The sequence below is a fragment of the Colletes latitarsis genome, chromosome 8, assembly GCF_051014445.1.
Source record: "Colletes latitarsis isolate SP2378_abdomen chromosome 8, iyColLati1, whole genome shotgun sequence".
Classification (NCBI taxonomy): Eukaryota; Metazoa; Arthropoda; class Insecta; order Hymenoptera; family Colletidae; genus Colletes; species Colletes latitarsis.
The window spans coordinates 14537249-14559190 of NC_135141.1; the positions used below are offsets into that span (position 1 = coordinate 14537249).

A 21942-nucleotide genomic window follows, 5' to 3' on the forward strand; every position below is an offset into this window, starting at 1 on the left:
CACGAACCAGCCGGAGATCTGGCGCGAACGTCCGCCCCGCGGTGGACCGGTTTGCAAACCGAATCCCCGTTAGACCCTCTTCCGCAACCCGGTGCCGTTGAAAAATTCCCAATTCGGTTTTAATTGCACCGACCCCGTCCTAGCGGAGGATTTCTCCGGCCGGACAGGTTCCTTAATTTGCCCGGGCCATGTCCTCGCAACTCTTCCGTGTGATAAAACGTCCCCGGCGAGGATCGTAGACGGGCAGAGAGGAACGTAAAGGGACCCAGAGCCACGAGCAACAAGTAATTCGCTCGGGTCACGAGATTCCGGTCCTGCAAATTACGACGATGCGTGTCCTGGCTTCTTGGAAAGCCTCGATCGGGGACGCGGGTATCGCACCAGGAGGACGATAGGAATCGTGGAAACTATCCTGGACACGCGAGGAACGACGCAAAGGCGGTCGATTTCCTGCCCGATCGCGGATCGCTCGAGATTGTTACGTAAAACGACGGATTCCTTTCTCGGATCGACGGATCGTTCTCTGCCACGCCCAAGGATCGTACCAACGATCCATGGACGACGAAAAATAACGCTTTTCCGCGGATGCTCACAGTCTGCTAAACGCCAACAAAATTCAATTTTTACAAGCAACCACGTGTCGTTAATAAAACTTAGCGGGAAAACCTGAATACGTAATTGTTCGATCGTAGATTTAGACGATTCGAAAGATAATGAGAATTTGTTGAGTCTCCCTTTAATCTGTATACTTTGGAATATTTTTTATATCGAAAATGGCACTTCTATGGATCAGTATTACTTTTTTGCAGAGCTTAGAAGTTTACTGTAAAAAGAGTAATAATCGAATCGTTCAGTGGGGAAAGGGCGTGTGCAGTAAAAGTTCCAACTTCATTTTATCGTGGAATTGTTTTCTCCATAGTGAATTATTATTTACTTCGTAAAATGAAAAAACGACTGGAAAGTAAGCTTCGTTTTGTTCGCAAGTTTTTACGACATACTTATGTTTTGTTGCATTCTTTATTATTGATAATATAGATCGATATTCATCTGTACCTTTAAGATTTAAGATTAAAGATTTTGGAGTAGAAGTGGAAGTACATAATGGCGTTGGGGCAATGTTTAAGAAGAACAGAAAAATCAAAGTAATGCTGGTGGATTGAAAGATCGAAATAAGAGGTTAGACAACGCAAACGTATTATTAATTATAATAGGTGTTCTGACCTCCGGTTCAGGTTTTTTTTTCACTAATTTCCACGTGGCACCAACCAATTCTTTTTGTTGTTTTTTTGCTATTTTTTATTCTTACTTGTCGTAAGACCTTTATAGTTGGATACATTCCTAAGATTACAATTCTTATTAGATAAACGATATGAAGGTAGGCTAACGATGTACGAGCATTTGAAACTGGAGCTCCATAATTACATACAATACACGTAATAACGTGCATTTAAAACTGTTATCTTACTAATTAAAGAAAACGAGAAACCATTCTGGTGCAATTTTATAGTCTCTTTGATCATACCGATTATATCCATAAAATCTGTAATTTAAAATTAAACAATTGTTCGAAGGACTATCGTCTCAAACGAAAGTACTTGATCTGTGTTTGCGTAAATTAGTGGGAATTTATTCTAATTGTGCTTCGTAAATAATCTCTTTGGCAGTTTTCGGCCAGCTTCGGCTAACTACTAAAATATGTAAACGAATTCGGACAAATTGTAAATATACGATAAATCGAGCAAGATCATTACATAACTATTATACAGGGTGTTCGGCCACCACTGGGGAAAATTTTAATGGGAGATTCTAGAGGCCAAAATAGGACGAAAATCAAGAATTTGTTGATGAAGGTTTCGTTAAAAAGTTATTAACGTTTAAAGTTCCGCTCGCATCAAATTTTTTTCTCGAAAATGCGTAGGATTTCGGGGGTATGTCTATTCACCAAAAATGATTGTAACTGACCCATGCAACCGAAAATAATTTTTTTAGAGCGATTTAAAAGTTTTTAATTTTGTCAAAAAATTTTGGCACGTACTCGAATTTTTTTCTCGAAAATGGGTAGGATTTCGTGTATGTGTCTATTCACCAAAAGTGATTATAATTGACCCATGCAACCGAAAATAATTTTTTTAGAGCGATTTAAAAGTTTTTAATTTTGTCGAAAAATTTAGGCACCTACCCTGTCGATTTTTTTTAAAAATTACTTTTTCATTTTTAGTAATTTTGTTTGACGTCCTACAGAAAAGTTGTTTAATACTTTTTTGTAGGTATCTATGGAATCTACTTCAGAAAAAAGTTTCATTGAAATGTATTCACTATTATAGGAGTTATGGCTGTTTGAAAATTGGACCATTTTAATGGGGTTTTTCTCATTTTGCGGAGTCAAGGTTTAATTTTTCGGATATTTTTGCGATTTGTACATATTGTCCATCAAAATACGCGTAGTTTGCTTTTTTAAACATTAAAATCGTCCAATCCATTCAGAAGTTATGACGTTTTAAATATTCGCATGAAAATTTGGGCAGACATTTCTGGCCAGAAATTAGATTTTCGGCAAGGAATTTTTTTTCTCGAAACTGAGTAGGATTTCGGGAGTATGTCTGTTGACCAAAAATGCTTGCAATTGACTCCTGCAAGTAAAAATGATTTTTCCAAGACGATTCGAAAGTCTTTTTTTTCACCCAAAACTTTCAACATTTACTCGAATTTTTTTCTCGAAAATGCGTAGAATTTCGGAGGTATGTCTATTCACCAAAAATGATTGTAACTGACCCCTGCAACCATTGATATTTTTTTTAGAACGACTAGAAAATTTTTTTTTTCGTCGAAAAATTTAGGCACCTACCCCTGCCGATTTTTCTTAAAAATTCCTTTTTCATTTTTAGTAATTTTGTTTGACGCCCTACAGAAAAATTGTTTAATACTTTTCTGTAGGTACCCATGAGCTCTACTTCAGAAAAAAGTTTCATTGAAATATTTTTACTATTGCAAAAGTTATGGCTTTTTGAAAATTGGACCATTTTTAAAAGGTTTTTCTCATTTTGCGGGGTCAAGAATCAACTTTTCGAATATTTTAGCGATTTATACATATTCTCTATCAAAATACGCGTAGTTTGCTTTTTTAAACATTAAAATCGTCCAATCCGTTCACAAGTTATGACGTTTTAAACATTCGCATGAAAATTCGGGCAGACATTTCTGGCCAGAAATTATATTTTCGGTATGGAATTTTTTTCTCGAAACTGAGTAGGATTTCGAGAGTATGTCTATTGACCAAAAATGATTATACTTGTCCCCTGCAACTAAATATAATTTTTTTAGTGTGATTTGAAATTTTTTAATTCCGTCTAAAAATTTCAATACCTACATTCATTTTTTTCTCGAAATTGGGTAGGATTTCGGGGATATATCTATTTACCAAAAATGATTATAATTGACCCCTGCAGCCAAAAATATTTTTTTTAGAACGACTTGAAAATTTTTTTTTTCGTCGAAAAATTTAGGCACCTACCCCATGTCGATTTTTCTTAAAAATTCCTTTTTCATTTTTAGTAATTTTGTTTGACGCCCTACAAAAAAATTGTCTAATACTTTTCTGTAGGTACCCATGAGCTCTGTTACAGAAAAAAGTTTCATTGAAATATATTCAGAATTGTAGGAGTTATGACTATTTGAAAATTGAACCATCTTTATGGGGTTTTTCCATTTTGTGGGCTCAAGAATCAACTCTTCGAATATTTTTATAATTGCTACATATTATACATTAAAATACGCGTAGTTTGCTTTTTTAAACATTAAAATCGTCCAATCCGTTCAGAATTTATGACGTTTTAAATATTCGCATGAAAATTCGGGCAGACATTTCTGGCCAGAAATTATATTTTCGGTAATGAATTTTTTTCTCGAAAATGCGTAGAATTTCGGAGGTATGTCTATTCACCAAAAATGATTGCAATTGACCCCTGCAACCATTGATATTTTTTTTAGAACGACTTGAAAATTTTTTTTTCGTCGAAAAATTTAGGTATTTAATAAGATTTTCGGTAAGGAATTTTTTTCTCGAAAACGCGTAGGATTTCGAGGGTATATGTAATGACCAAAAATGATTGTAATTGTCCCCTGTAACTAAATATAATTTTTTTAGTGTGATTTGAAATTTTTTAATTTCGTCTAAAAATTTCAATACCTACATGAATTTTTTTCTCGAAAATGCGTAGAATTTCGGAGGTATGTGTATTCATCAAAAATGATTGTAATTTACCCCTGCAACCAAGAATAATTTTTTCAGAATGATTTGAAATTTTTTAATTCAATTTTTTAATAACTTTTCAACAAAGCCTCAATAAAAAAATTGATATTGTCGATTTTCGTCTTATTTTGGCCTCTAGAATCTCCCAATAAAATTTTTTCCAGGGGTAGCCGAACACCCTGTATATGCCTATAAAGCATACATATGTTATACACAAGAAATATATTGATTTTAAAATATCATGTTCACATATATTATCATCACGTTCAAAATGGGTAATTCGACTATAAATTATTATGCTTGAAAATTTGTAACTCGTCAAAAGCAAAAATGGCTATACAACGAGTTTTATAGTATGGATCTTCTTTGAACGTGGATGTATCGTCACCATTAATCTTCATCGAGCGTCGTTCCCTTGATCTTCCAAACCGAAATCATCGCCTGGACGCATCGTAAGTCATTTTGGCGCGTCGATCGAGTCATTCTTTGCATAAAAATTCCTTTTTCCTCGCTGAACCGTGTCTTTCCCTTCCCAAAAGTCAAACACCAGAACGGAAACGAATATTAAGATTTATACTCGTATTTAAATAAACTGAATATCTGTGACTTTATTTGTTCGAACGTGTCAGCGTAGCTTTGGAACGTAGGTTTCAGGGTAACGTTCCTAGAAAGTGGATGCGAGCTTTCCTCGAAGTAGAAACATCCAGACGATCTACGAAAGGAACCTGATTACGAATTAGGTCGAAGCCGCGTCGAGTCGAAACTCGAGCGGATTATCCTGCGGACGAGACGTCGAAGAGACTCTTCGTAATTTCGTCCACAACGCCGACGAGAGATTCTCGACACGGAACTGTGTCACCGCGCAAAATTCAAACCGTTATAGCAATAATTTAGTCAAAGATGAACCCCACGGCGGAACCGGAGTCGTCGATAAATTAATTTCGATCCTGTTCGACGAAAGCCTCGCGGGTTCGGCAACGAAGATGATCGATGGTCGTCGAACGAAACCGTTATTGTTTGAAACATCGAACCTTCGAATCTTGTGTACCAAATATTCGGAAGAAGCAAACTCGACGATTCGAACACAATTGTACGAATCTGGTCGCGAACGGCTATGGATTTATCTCGATCGTCGGCAATGAACGAAACGATCGTAGCGGAACGAATTAATGCGCGAGATCTGCGCGAAACGACACAGATATTGCGCGTTTGTGCGGAAACGCATTAGGAAACACCGCGATAAAACGCTAGCGATTCCAGAGCACGCGAAAAAACTAGCCAAAAGTAAAGAAATCCACGATTGTTTTCTATATAAATCGAATTTTAACGTTCTAATTCCCAAACTTTTAAGCAATTTTTATCTAGATCAGTTTATACGATATACAGGCTGTGTAAGCCGAATTACACATTCTTAGAATTTTTGTTTCTTCGTCGCAAATTAGCTTAAAATCTACTTGATCGATTTTGATTGATCCACCATTATTCTATTCCGTATACAGGGTGTTCGACAACCTCAGGGAAAAATTTTAATGGAGGATTCTAGAGGCCAAAATAAGACGAAAATCAAGAATACATTTAAAGTTCCGCTTGTATTGAATTTTTTTCTCGAAAATGTGCAGGATTTCGGGGTTATGTCTTTTCACCAAAAATAATTGTACTTGTCCCCTGCAACTGAAAGTAATTTTTTTAAAACGATTTGAAATTTTTTTTTTTCGTCGAAAAATTTAAGAATCTAATAACATTTTCGGTAAGGAATTTTTTTCTTGAAAGCGCGTACGATTTCGAGGGTATGTGTAATGACCAAAAATGATTGTAATTGTCCCCTGTAACTAACTATAATTTTTTTAGTGTGATTTGAAATTTTTTAATTTCGTCTAAAAATGTCAATATCTACATGAATTTTTTTCTCGAAATTGGGTAGGATTTCGGAGGTATGTGTAATGACCAAAAATGATTGTAATTAAACCCTGTAATTGAATATAATTTTTCTAGTGTGATTTGAAATTTCTTAATTTCGGCTAAAAATTTCAATATCTACATGAATTTTTTTCTCGAAATTGCGTAGGATTTCGGAGGTATATGTATTCACACAAAATGATTGTAATTAACCCTCGCAACCGAAAATAATTTTTCCAGAATGATTTGAAATTTTTTAATTTCGTCTAAAAATTTCAATACCTACATGAATTTTTTTCTCGAAATTGGCTAGGATTACGGAGGTATGTGCAATGACCAAAAATGATTGTAATTGTCCCCTGTAATTGAATATAATTTTTCTAGTGTGATTTGAAATTTTTCAATTTCGTCTAAAAATTTCAATACCTACTTGAATTTTTTTCTCGAAATTGGGTAGGATTTCGGAGGTATATGTATTCACAAAAAATGATTGTAATTGACCCCCACAACTGAAAATAATTTTTCCAGAACGATTTGAAATTTTTTTTTTTTCGTCGAAAAATTTAGGTATTTAATAAGATTTTCGGTAAGGAATTTTTTTCTCGAAAGCGCGTAGGATTTCGAGGGTATGTGCAATGACCAAAAATGATTGCAATTGCCCCCTGTAACTAAATATAGTTTTTCTAGTGTGATTTAAAATTTTTTAATTTCGTCTAAAGATTTTAATACCTACATGAATTTTTTTCTCGAAATTGGGTAGGATTTCGGAGGTATGTGAAATGACTAAAAATGACTATAATTACCCCCTGTAACTAAATATAATTTTTCTAGTGTGATTTGAAATTTTTTAATTTCGTCTAAAAATTTCAATACCTACGTGAATTTTTTTCTCGAAATTGAGTAGGATTTCGGAGGTATATGTATTCACAAAAAATGATTGTAATTGACCCCCGCAACTGAAAATAATTTTTCCAGAACGATTTGAAATTTTTTTTTTTTCGTCGAAAAATTTAGGTATTTAATAAGATTTTCGGTAAGGAATTTTTTTCTCGAAAGCGCGTAGGATTTCGAGGGTATGTGCAATGACCAAAAATGATTGTAATTCTCCCCTGTAACTAAATATAATTTTTCTAGTGTGATTTGAAATTTTTTAATTTCGTCTAAAAATTTTAATACCTACAGGAATTTTTTTCTCGAAATTGGGTAGGATTTCGGAGGTATGTGTAATGACCAAAAATGATTGTAATTGTCCCCTGTAATTAAATATAATTTTTCTAGTGTGATTTGAAATTTTTCAATTTCGTCTAAAAATGTCAATATCTACATGAATTTTTTTCTCGAAATTGAGTAGGATTTCGGAGGTATGTGCAATGACCAAAAATGATTGCAATTGTCCCCTGTAACTAAATATAATTTTTCTAGTGTGATTTAAAATTGTTTAATTTCGTCTAAAAATTTCAATACCTACATGAATTTTTTTCTCGAAATTGGGTAGGAATTCGGAGGTATGTGTATTCACCAAAAATGATTGTAATTGTCCCCTGTAACTAAATATAATTTTTTTAGTGTGATTTGAAATTTTTTAATTTCGTCTAAAAATTTCAGCACCTGCCTGAATTTTTTTCTCGAAAGTAAGTACGATTTCAGGGGTATATCTCTTCACCAAAAATGATTGTAATTACCCCCTACAACCAAAAATAATTTTTTCAGAATGATTGGATATTTTTTAATTAAAATTTTTAATAACTTACTAACGAAGCCTCAGTCAAGAAATTGATGTTCTTAATTTTTGTCTTATTTTGGTCTCTGGAATCTCCCATTAGAATTTTTCCCAGCAGTGGTCGAACACCCTGTATAACACTTCGGTCTTATTTTTACTTGTAGAATACACTGCTGAAGTATGTAGGGGAAAATGCGGAGCACCCTGTATAATGTAATTTTATGAAAAACAGTAAACCTCCTCTTTCTTTTACAAAGCCATCGTAACGTCGCTACAAAGCTTCTTTGATTTTTTATTAAAATATAGTTCAACGCTTTTCATTAAAACATTGACATTTTCAAACTGTTTACTCAGTAATAAACCTGGACATTGTTGTATTTTATTTCTTACAACGTTTGGTTTTTGTTAGAATTTATTTATTGTGGACGAAATAGAAAAATAGATAATAATAGTTTGTAACAGAAAAACATGGATGAATTCAAACAACCAACACCACAGGCAATCAATAAAACAAAACGTTTGCAGTCAATACCCGGACTCGCTAATTACCGCTAAATTCAACAGTTTTATTATGTGTTGACAAAAATGTTCATGCAATCAGGCTCAAGCACGATCAAGAAAATTTGAAAAATAAAAAATAAATCGTGAAATTGCTGTAATTATTACACAACGAACAACTTACTCCAATTTCACGTTGGATTCCATACGACTTTAAGTTTCCTTTATGTCTTCACATGTATTTTATTTTCAATTCGAATTTTATGTAGACTTCATTGTTATTGCAAATTTCATTATACGGAGGACCAAAAAATGAGATGGGAACGCTTAATTCGCAGCAAACTTGGAGTTTTGACACAATATCTATTCCTTTGACTATAAATTCTTGATGTTAGCTTCAAATTTCGGAAATCCCCTGAACTGACTAATTTTGTTTTCTATTAAATTACAAAATTTTTCCTCGTCAGTTTCGCAATATCAAACCTAATATTTAAAATTGTTTACGAGTGTACAGATACCCGACGTTTCGAACTCAAGATAGGACCTAAAGTTTCCAACACTCGGATTTTACACTTTTCCCTTCAGATTTGTAACCGTTTTCGTATTCTATGCAAATGAAATGAGATTGCTACAGTCAGGCTTCTGATTCTATTCCTAGAACAAGCTTCTGCTGAAGGAAATAAGCTTGATTAGAGCCCTCGAAGAAAGAAATTTTACAAAAATCTGTAGCTCGTAAGGGAGACGGGAAAGGGTCACTAATTTCGTTTCCATTTCAATAAAATTATTCTCAATTAAGTTAGTTAACGTATTAGGTGCGAACGCTGGAAGGTTAAATAAAATTTTACTGTCATATTTAGAATTATTAAACAAAATATTACTGGTACCCGGATTTTCAAAACTGAATATTTATCAGTTTCTTTCAGTTTCGTATAAATGGCGATGATATACATCTGAAAATTACGCGGTAAAAAATAATAGATTACTGTGAATCTGTAAATACAATATAAGTTTGGAGAAAACAGTGTTACTATAGCATCATTAACACATTTCAAGTAGATTTACAAACCAAAGACAAGAAAAAAGGTTTTCATCGTATACAAGAACTTTGCAATGCAAATTATCAGACGTATTTACAGCAAAAGTGAAACAAAAAGAATTTTGAACGTTTTTAAAACGTGGAATTAGTTTGATAAATCGTTTATATGTATGTCATCTAATGTGAGTGTCGGTATTATATTTTTTTCCCAAGCTGCAATCGAAGAGAAGATTTATTCAGTAGTCGAATCGAGATCAACAAAAATCGTATGCTTAGTGATTTATTAAATGTAGAAACCTTGAAAAGCTATGACGAAGCGTCGATGATTCATTATAGATTGTTGCAATGTACAGCATGCGGTGAGCATAGCACCAACAGATAGGTATAGGGTGAGATCTCACGTGCAAACATAAATCAAACTGGACCAACGATGATTTTTGTTTCTATTTTTTAAACAGAGAGAAGTTTTCGAGATTAAGTATATCTCGATGTAAACTTATTTTTACTTGATCGTAGATTTCGAATATCGGTATTTACGTTGCAACATATACATAATATAATAAATGAAACATAACGAGTGTTTATTACATAAATTTGACTAAAACTTTTTTCTGATATTCTCCAAAACATGTATTTAAATACATTCTAGTTTTTCCACTCAATTTTCATACTTCATCGTTATATCCAAGTTTCTATTAATTTCAGTCTCTCGTAGTAACGAAGGAAACGTTCTTAAAAATATTTTCTATCATTTTTTTAATCATACAGATAAAAACCTCCAGATCTTCCAATCTATTTTCATTCTAGGATGCTACATCCCCACATTTCACCCTTTCTCTGTATTTCTCGGCACCAATATTCCTCTGCCCTGTGTCCTTCCTATACCCTACGATCTATATTTTGATCTCCCTTCTCCCTTTGCAACCTTGTACAATCCTATAATTCCACCTCATCTTCCAACCCTGTCTCATATACCTATAATCATATCTTCCTCCAGATTACGTTCTCGCAACCTACTCATCCGTACCCAAAAATTGTACTCTCTGTGTCCTATAAAATGCAGATTTTTATCGATTCACGCACTTTCACGAAAGCCATCTGTACATTTTCACTGTAATAACTGCTTCGTCGTTTTTTTAACCCTTCGGATTAATTTTCAAATTTTTACTAAATCCACTACGAGTATCGAGAGAAATAATAATAGATGAAACCAGGGACCTCTTTTCTAATATTTTACAAGCTAATGATATCAGTGAATTAACATGCAAAAACACTATTAATAACTTCGTTTACTTATGCAGATTTTCAAAATCAAACCTTTTTATATTACTTCGAATGAAATTAGTAGTAAAAGGTTAAAAAAATGACAAATAGTTACGCGCAATGGTTGTGCATTTCTCATAAAATTTATGGGAAATGCACGATTTTTTGTTTGCGGCATAAATTTTTGAAAATATAATAACGGTTGCGATGAAACAAGTATATAAAGTATTTTGGATTGCAAATATACAGCTAAAAAATTACGAATTGTTAAATACACTGTTTAACACGAATTTTGTTTTCTTATAACCACTAGGTGATTCTTGTAGAGCCCTGTTTCCTAAACACGAATCTGAAAATGGAATTGCTGTATCACCCTCAGTTTTCGAAAAACACGAGTTTATGTAAAAACGCTCAATTTTTAGCAAAAACGAGGTATTACGTGAAAATTAAAAACATCAGAAAGTTCCACTTAGTCTTAAAAGATAGAGGAGAGATTCCTGAATGTGCTAACATCAATAGTTATAATATTTTGTGCTTTTGAACGGTTGTAAATGATCGCCAAAGTTTGAAAAAGTGTCCAAGTACGCACTTTATGCACAATACTTTTGCATATTTACGAAAAGTTCTTTACCTGACATGAAAACTATACACAGGATTTGATTCAGCAGACATTTCTGAAGAAGAAACTGTCCAACAGAAGTGTAGAAGCCGTTTTCAATTGTCACAGGTCGAAAAAATGTTCATCGGCAACGCGTGCACGATGTTTTACCGCCACGCGACCATCGCTTGCCTATCTCGGCGCGGCAGTGCCGTAGCTACCTACAAGCGAAACTGGTGTAATGGTACAATAGGGTATGCACTCTGTACATAATATATTTCATTTTATTTTTGTAACTTTTATTGCTTAATATTGTTGTACACTGTATGATACTAATCACTGAATTATATTTTCAAAATTCATGTAAATCCATCAATGGAATCACTCGAACATCTACGCTTTTCTAAGAAAGATCATATACATACAATGAACATCGAAATTGTTTAGAAATGGAAATGATCGGAAAATGTTTTTTACAAATCCACAAACAGATTAAAAAATTAAACATGATAAACATATACAGGAATTGGGAACCTAATATATTATCAGTGTTGCATCGATTATGCGTAGCTACGGCGCTGGTAGGCTAGCGATGGCCATGTGGCGGCAAAACGCCGTGCACGCGTTGCCGACGAACATTTTCTCGACTTGTGACAATTCAGAACGGCTTCTACACCTCTGTTGGACAGTTTCTTCCTCAGAAATGTTTGCAGAATCAGATCCTGTATATAGTTTTCGTGTCAGATAAAGAACTTTTCGTAAATATGTAAAAGTATTGTGTATAAAGTATGTACTTTGACACATTTTTAAATTTTGGCGATCATTTACAACGATTCAAAAGCACAAAATATTATAACTATTGATGTTAGCATATTCAGGAATCTCTCCTCTATCTTTTAAGACAAAGTGGAAATTTCTGATGTTTTTAATTTTCGCGTAAAACCTCGTTTTTGCCCAAAATTGGACGTTTTTACAAAAACTCGTGTTTTTCGAAAACTGAGGGTGATACAGCAATTCCGTTTCCAGATTTGTGTTTAGGGAACTAAGCTCTATAAGAATTACCTAGTGGATATTGAAAAACAGAAAAAAAAATTTTATTTGTAGAACAGTGATATCAACCGCTTCAAAACGCATACTTATAACCTGATTTTGAAATTCTGATTAGAACTGTAAAATCAACATTACCACCAAAGATTGTTTTTAATTTTTAAATTTAACTTCCAATTAATTATGTCATGAATGGTTTTGCTGAGAAAGTAGCATAAACAAGATACCATAAATTTCAGAGTTGGCGTCTCTGCGGTGTTATATAGCTGATTAAATTTCATCGCGATCCAGTCTTTTCCCTGTGGAGTGATAACAAACAGATAACACGAATGTTTCATTTGTAATTATTTATTACTTATTCCCCGTTAGAGGTACGATAAATAGCCCATCTTATTTTTTGATATACAGGGTGTTCGATCGACCCTAGGAAAAAATTTAATGGTGGATTCTAGAGACCAAAATAAGACGAAAATCAGGAATACCAATTTGTCGATGGAGGCTTCGTTAAAAAGTTATTAACAATTAAATTCAAAAATTTCAAATTGTTCTGGAAAAATTATATTTAGTTACAGGGGACAATTACAATCATTTTTGGTCATTACACATACCGCCGAAATCCTACCCACTTTCGAGAAAAAAATTCATGTAGATATTGAAATTTTTAGACGAAATTAAACAATTTTAAATCACACTAGAAAAATTATATTTAGTTACAGGGGGCAATTGCAATCATTTTTGGTCATTGCACATACCTCCGAAATCCTACTCAATTTCGAGAAAAAAATTCATGTAGATATTGAAATTTTTAGACGAAATTGAAAAATTTCAAATCACACTAGAAAAATTATATTTAGTTACAGGGGACAATTACAATCATTTTTGGTCATTGCACATACCTCCGAATTCCTACCCAATTTCGAGAAAAGAATTCAGGTAGGTGCTGAAATTTGTCGGAGGAAAAAAAATTTTTCAAAATGTTCTAAAAAAATTATTTTTGATTGCAGGGGTCAATTATAATCATTTTTGGTGACTAAACATACCCCCGAAATCCTACTCACTTTCGAGAAAAAAATTCAAGTAGGTGCTGAAATTCGTCGGAGAGAAAGAAATTTTCAAAACGTTCTAAAAAAATTATTTTTAATTGCAGGGGTCAATTATAATCATTTTTGGTGAATACACATACCCCTGAAATTCTACCTACTTTCGAAAAAAAAATTCAAGTAGGTGCTGAAATTCGTCGGAGAGAAAAAAATTTTCAAATCGTTTTGGAAAAATTATTTTTGGTTGCAGGGGTCAATTATAATTAATTTTGGTGAATAAACATACCCCCGAAATCCTACTCACTTTCGAGAAAAAAATTCAAGTAGGTGCTGAAATTCGTCGGAGAGAAAAAAATTTTCAAAACGTTCTAAAAAAATTATTTTTAATTGCAGGGGTCAATTATAATCATTTTTGGTGAATACACATACCCCTGAAATTCTACCTACTTTCGAAAAAAAAATTCAAGTAGGTGCTGAAATTCGTCGGAGAGAAAAAAATTTTCAAATCGTTTTGGAAAAATTATTTTTGGTTGCAGGGGTCAATTATAATTAATTTTGGTGAATAAACATACCCCCGAAATCCTACTCACTTTCGAGAAAAAAATTCAAGTAGGTGCTGAAATTCGTCGGAGAGAAAAAAATTTTCAAAACGTTCTAAAAAAATTATTTTTAATTGCAGGGGTCAATTATAATCATTTTTGGTGAATACACATACCCCTGAAATTCTACCTACTTTCGAAAAAAAAATTCAAGTAGGTGCTGAAATTCGTCGGAGAGAAAAAAATTTTCAAATCGTTTTGGAAAAATTATTTTTGGTTGCAGGGGTCAATTATAATTAATTTTGGTGAATAAACATACCCCCGAAATCCTACTCACTTTCGAGAAAAAAATTCAAGTAGGTGCTGAAATTCGTCGGAGAGAAAAAAATTTTCAAAACGTTCTAAAAAAATTATTTTTAATTGCAGGGGTCAATTATAATCATTTTTGGTGAATACACATACCCCTGAAATTCTACCTACTTTCGAAAAAAAAATTCAAGTAGGTGCTGAAATTCGTCGGAGAGAAAAAAATTTTCAAATCGTTTTGGAAAAATTATTTTTGGTTGCAGGGGTCAATTATAATTAATTTTGGTGAATAAACATACCCCTGGAATCCTACTCACTTTCGAGAAAAAAATTCAGGTAGATGTTGAAATTCGTCGGAGAGAAAAAAATTTTTCAAAATGTTCTAAAAAAATTATTTTTGGTTGCAGGGGTCAATTATAATCATTTTTGGTGAATAAACATACCTCTGAAATCCTACCCACTTTCGAGAAAAAAATTCAGTACGCGTGGAACTTTAAATGTTAATAACTATTTAACGAAGCCTCCAGCAAATTAGTATTCTTGATTTTCGTCTTATTTTGGTCTCCGGAATCGATCTAATATAACAGAAATTTTGTTATCGATTGATTGTATGTAGGAAAATAATATTTTATCGAACGATTCTGAATATAATTGTATTATTTAGGCGTACGTAAATGTTAATAACTATTTAACGAAGCCTCCAGCAAATTAGTATTCTTGATTTTCGTCTTATTTTGGTCTCCAGAATCGATCTAATATAACAGAAATTTTGTTATCGATTGATTGTATGTAGGAAAATAATATTTTATCGAACGATTCTGAATATTATTGTATTATTTAGGCGTACGGGTATAGTGGAAACGAAAGAGTTGAGGCCAGTTCGAGGTCGAGTTAGCGATTGCGATCCTCTTAGCCGTGATTTATTCGGGGATCGTCGGTCGCGCGCCTCTTCAACAGCTGACTCGACTAAAAACTCGAACTAAAAAAATTATTTTTGGTTGCAGGGGTCAATTATAATCATTTTTGGTGAATAAACATATCCCTGAAATCCTACCAAATTTCGAGAAAAAAATTCAAGTAGATGTTGAAATTTGTCGGAGAGAAAAAAATTTTCAAAACGTTCTAAAAAAATTATTTTTGATTGCAGGGGTCAATTATAATTAATTTTGGTGAATAAACATACCCCTGAAATCCTACTCACTTTCGAGAAAAAAATTCAGTTAGGTGCTGAAATTTGTCGGAGAGAAAAAAATTTTCAAATCGTTTTGGAAAAATTATTTTTGGTTGCAAGGGTCAATTATAATTAATTTTGGTGAATAAACATACCCCCGAAATCCTACTCACTTTCGAGAAAAAAATTCAGTACACGTGGAACTTTAAATGTTAATAACTATTTAACGAAGCCTCCATCAACAAATTAGTATTCTTGATTTTCGTCTTATTTTGGTCTCCAGAATCGATCTAATATAACAGAAATTTTGTTATCGATTGATTGTATGTAGGAAAATAATATTTTATCGAACGATTCTGAATATAATTGTACTATTTAGGCGTACGGCTATAGTGGAAACGAAAGAGTTGAGGCCAGTTCGAGGTCGAGTTAGCGATTGCGATCCTCTTAGCCGTGATTTATTCGGGGATCGTCGGTCGCGCGCCTCTTCAACAGCTGACTCGACGCGCGTCCTTTAACGGTCTGGAACCAGCATTTTTTTATTTCCTCCTTTCGAAACGCGTCCTTGCTGGTGTCAAGTTCGCGCTGGGGCCCACGTAACGCGATCGTTCTCCCTCCTCTCATCCTCGCCTCTCTCTTTCGGGGCCCGGCCGTCGGCGATTAATCGAGAGGATTAAGGAATCGAGCAGGAAACTCTCCTCGGAAGGAATCGCGCCGGAGTGTCGATTAAAAGCTGCTCAACGCGATGATTACGCTCGGAGTTGTGGTTAAAGGAACGGCCCCACCAAGTAATTGATATTCTTTTTTTCCTTTACGCTCGTTGTTTAACGATGCTTCTTCCGTTAATGAAAATGGGAGTCTCGCGTTTCTTCAGGCTTTTTTTCTGCCTGAATATTCTCCAGGATCTCTTCGGCTACGAGTCGAACGAGTTCTCGAGCAGAGTCGTATTATAATTTTTGAGCCGCTGCAGTCCCCGGATATTCGTCGAGTAAATTCTCGAAACGCATTATTTTAAACTGAATTTTCAGAGTCGTTCGAGGAACGATCTATTTTGAAATATCACCGTTATTTTGTGAGGTATTTCACATGGAAAATTAATGGATTAATAAATTGTTTGTTATTTGGCTTTGACGAAAATAACTTGTTCCCTAATAGAGCTCTGTTATAAAAGTTGAAACAAATTTTTCCTGCGATAAATAATTGTTGAAATAATAAATCTCTTTATTTATTATTTATGGCTGGAATATATGTAATAAAGAGATTTATTATTTCAACAATTATTTATCGCAGGAAAATTTATTTAAACACATATATACGACAGAGGTGGAGCAAGCTCCAACTGCTCCGTCAATTTCCAAAAATCAGATTAATATTCTGACTCCCCGATGGGGAGTGTATCAGATATTAAGCTGATAAGAACAGATACTACATTTAAAAACATTAATTTTGTAAATTAAAAAAAATAATTAATATTTAAAACAATTTTAATTTAAAAAAAAAAAATTTTTTTATCTTTAATTTCCAAAATTATATATATATATATATAGACATATGTGTTTAAAATAAAGAATGAAAACCAAATTAATATTTATATACCACGTCAACCCTTTCTTTTTTTTATCGATCACGTCCCGCGTGGTTCGTCATTCTTTTACATAGAAAAACTAAATTTATTCACATTTCAATAATAATATTGTAGTTTGTCGATACTATACAGGGTGTTCGGCCACCTTTTAATGGGGGATTCTAGAGGTCAAAATAAGATGAAAATTAAGAATACCAATTTGTCGATGGAGGCTTCGTTAAAAAGTTATTAACAATTAAATTCAAAAATTTCAAATCGTTCTGGAAAAATTATATTTAGTTACAGGGGACAATTATAATCATTTTTGGTCATTACATAGACCCTCGAAATCCTACCCAATTTCGAGACAAAAATTCGAGAAGGTGTGAAATTTTTCGACAAAATTAAAAAATTTCAAATCGTTCTGAAAAAAATATTGTTAGCTGTGGGTGTCAATTATAATCATTTTTGGTCATTATATATACCCTCGAAATCCTACGTACTTTTGAGAAAAAAAATCGAGAAAATATGAAATTTTTCGATAAAATTAAAAAATTTGAAATCGTTCTGAAAAAAATATTGTTAGCTGTAGGTGTCAATTATAATCATTTTTGGTCATTACATATACCCTCGAAATACTATGCACTTTTGAGAAAAAAATTCCTTACCGAATATCTTATTAGATGCCTGAATTTTACGACGAAAAAAAAAAATTTCAAATCGTTCTGGAAAAATTATTTTCGGTTGCGGGGGTTAATTACAATCATTTTTGATGAATAGACATACCCCCGAAATCCGACCCACTTTCGAGAAAAAAAATCGAGAAAATATGAAATTTTTCGATAAAATTAAAAAATTTCAAATCGTTCCGAAAAAAATATTGTTAGCTGTGAGTGTCAATTATAATCAGTTTTGGTTATTACATATACCCTCGAAATCCTACGCACTTTCGAGAAAAAAATTCTTTACCGAATACCTTATTAGATGCCTGAATTTTTCGACGAAAAAAAAAATTTCAAATCGTTCTGAAAAAAATATTGTTAGCTGTGGGTGTCAATTATAATCATTTTTGGTCATTACATATACCCTCGAAATCCAACCCATTTTCGAGAAAAAAAATCGAGAAAATATGAAATTTTTCGATAAAATTAAAAAATTTCAAATCGTTCTGAAAAAAATATTGTTAGCTGTAGGTGTCAATTATAATCATTTTTGGTCATTACATATACCCTCGAAATTCTACGCACTTTTGAGAAAAAAATTCCTTACCGAATATCTTATTAGATGCCTGAATTTTTCGACGAAAAAAAAAATTTCAAATCGTTTTGGAAAAATTATTTTCGGTTGCGGGGGTCAGTTACAATCATTTTTAGTCATAAGACATATCCTCGAAATCCTACACACTTTCTAGAAAAAAAATCGAGAAGATATGAAATTTTTTGACGGAAAAAAAGAATTTCAAATCAAGATCAAATCAAAATCGTTTTGGAAAAATTACTGTCGTTTGCAGGGGTCAATTACAATCATTTTTGGCGAATAGACATATCCTCGAAATCCTACCCACTTTCTAGAAAAAAAATCGAGAAGATATGAAATTTTTCGACGGAAAAAAAGAATTTCAAATCAAAATCAAATCAAAATCGTTTTGGAAAAATTACTGTCGGTTGCGGGGGTCAATTACAATCATTTTTGGTCATTAGACATATCCTCGAAATCCTACCCACTTTCTAGAAAAAAAATCGAGAAAATATGAAATTTTTCGATAAAATTAAAAAATTTCAAATCGTTCTGAAAAAAATATTGTTAGCTGTGGGTGTCAATTATAATCATTTTTGGTCATTACATATACCCTCGAAATCCAACCCATTTTCGAGAAAAAAAATCGAGAAAATATGAAATTTTTCGACAAAATTAAAAAATTTCAGAATCGTTCTGAAAAAAATATTGTTAGCTGTGAGTGTCAATTATAATCATTTTTGGTTATTACATATACCCTCGAAATCCTACGCACTTTCGAGAAAAAAATTCCTTACCGAATATCTTATTAGATGCCTGAATTTTTCGACGAAAAAAGAAATTTCAAATCGTTTTGGAAAAATTATTTTCGGTTGCGGGGGTCAATTACAATCATTTTTAGTCATTAGACATACCCTCGAAATCCTACCCACTTTGTAGAAAAAAAATCTAGAAGATACGAAATTTTTCGATAAAATTAAAAAATTTCAAATCGTTCTGAAAAAAATATTGTTAGCTGTGGGGGTCAATTACAATCATTTTTGGTCATTACATATACCCTCGAAATCCTACCCACTTTCGAGAAAAAAATTCTTTACCGAATATCTTATTAGATGGCCGGATTTTTTCGTCGAAAAAAAAAATTTCAAATCGTTCTGAAAAAAATATTGTTAGCTTTGAGTGTCAATTATAATCATTTTTGGTCATTACATATACCCTCGAAATCCTACCCACTTTCTAGAAAAAAAATCGAGAAGATATGAAATTTTTCGACGGAAAAAAAGAATTTCAAATCAAAATCAAATCAAAATCGTTTTGGAAAAATTACTGTCGGTTGCGGGGGTCAATTACAATCATTTTTAGTCATTAGACATACCCTCGAAATCCTACCCACTTTCGAGTTAAAAATTCGAGAATGTGTGAAATTTTAAACGTTAATAACTTTTTAACAAAGCCTCAATCTACAAATTGGTATTCTTGATTTTCATCTTATTTTGGCCTCTAAAATCTCCCATTAAAATTTTTCCCAGGGGTGGCCGTACACCCTGTATAATGGATATTATTTATGCGTAAAAAATTCATGAGAAAAGAAACAGTTTCTCCCGAAAGATGTCCTTTGCGAAAAGGAAATTGGAGACTGGCGATCGAGACTCTTGCCGACGTAGACGGTGAAAAAGAAGACTCTTGTAATTTATGCGTAAATAAAATTCCGAATGAAGTTGCACGCGGGAGACGGCCTTTTTGCACAAAATATTTCTTTTCGCGCGAATTATTACGTCGCCGAGGATGAGCAATTAGTGGATCCCAAGGCTCTTCTCGTAAATAATTTCGGCTGACGTTTCGCACGATGCAAATTACGCATCACCGGTTACAAATTGACACTTTTAATTGATAGGAGACTGCGAAGATACGACCCTGAGGGGCTCCTCAAAATCGCTCGATGCTTTTTCAGCGAACTATCGCTGTTTCAGCTCGCGATAGTTGGACGCCTGTTACGATCAATTACAAGCAAAAAAGGAACAAGAAACAAACACGATGAATTAAAATTGACGAGAAGCCTAGACGGTCGAGTCATCGAAAAAATTAAACTTGACATTTTGAGAATTCATTTTGTAGAACGTTGCAGTTTTGGTCCTGTTCGGCATAAGTAGGTGACGAACGGATATAAAAATATTTATGAAGAGACAAAATGGTGCTTGATAAGACTTGAAACGTTTTACTTTATGGAATGATAATTCTCGTTTAACTTTTAATTAAATTATCGCTGTTTGAATATTATTAATAGGGAAGAATCGTGCAGTACCGACCAAAAATAGGAATTCGTTTCTTTCACTAGATGAAAACAAATTACTATTGTACATGTCTCACATATTTCGAATAACTTATAAATCTAGAAATATAAATGTTTATAAATATTCGAGAAAGATCGTGGAAGTAAAAACAATATAAAACTAGAAAAGACTTTAGAAATTATAATAACGGTAAATAAATTCTAAATAACTGCACCTATTTATACCCAAATGTATACAAAAGAAATCTTTGTTCATAATTTCTTTTTTTACTCAATTCTAATTCCTTAATATTCATAAGTTTATTTTATTTTAAATGTAAAAAGTGATAAAATACGTATAATGTAATTCGAACACGCGAATGAATCTTTAAAAAGGAATCGAAAACGAAATTATTTTGCAGGATTTGTAGTAAATTTATTGTTTTTTGCTCTGTTTAATAACATTATTCGGGAGTGTAAGGGAAAAGAAATTTATAAAAAAAAAAAAAACAGTAATTAGCTAAATATAAAGATGGGAATTGCGTGCAGTGATAAATACAGTGTAATTTTAATTTTCATTTATATTTCATTTTAATTAAAGTGATTATTCTAAAGATAAATTGTTCAAAAGTAATAGTTAGTCATCGTTTATTTATTATACTGACGAACGTAATCTTCGATTTCAATTTATTTTCTCATTCCGGCAGCACTTATACTATTTTGAGAAATTCGATGTATTCTTTCAGAAAAAAACTGTTTTATGTTGCGGGATTCAAGTAATTATTTGTTGTAATTCAACAGGGTTTCGACGTATTTAATTGCATTTTAATGGCCAAACGTCAAATCGAGAAGTAACTCGATTAACCAGCTGTCGGTGGTTCGAGCGTTGAAACATGTCGAATTCATTTGCTCGATGCAAATTATACGCGAGGGGATCAAAATTGACGAGCCAAATCGCACGATTCGAAGAATTTGATTAAAACTAGACGTAGAATAGAAAGAGACATAGTTGATAAATAGTCGTATTTCTATGCTATCAGAAAGTGAATTATTTAATTATTTTTAAATAAGAGCACAAATCTATTATTATACTATTAAATTGGCAGAAACTTATAAACGACTTTTATATTATTTAATATCAATATCAATGCTTTTTCTACAAATTATTCAATTATTTTAACACATGCTACATTATTTATATTATTTCACACGCTTTTGTACTATGATTATATTTATTACATTATCAGATGTTCCTCGAAATTAATTATGTTACCGGGAATTAAATCGAATTGAAGTTAATTTCGTTTAAAAATTTTCTAAAACGCCGTTCGACGAAGTTTTGGATAGTAAAAATATTCCTACGCAGAAAATGTTGTTTCGATTCCAGTTTCTGGAATTTCGAGAATCGCCGCGCTCTGCTGGCAGCTCGAAATTAGCAAACCTGCTAAAAGTCGACAACGCGGCAATAAAATTTGACCATGATGCAGAATAAAAGTCGAAAGACCTCCGC

The 21942-nt window shown here is 32.8% G+C and overlaps 1 protein-coding gene and 1 pseudogene across 1 annotated transcript in view; both read right to left on the reverse strand.

The window, feature by feature from the left end:
* The window catches only part of LOC143344911 (uncharacterized), a 571467-nt gene that overhangs the window by 14671 nt on the left and 534854 nt on the right, over positions 1–21942 (reverse strand). The gene's annotated exons all lie outside the window — the stretch shown is intronic.
* On the reverse strand, positions 16636–16808 carry LOC143345196 (U2 spliceosomal RNA; annotated as a pseudogene).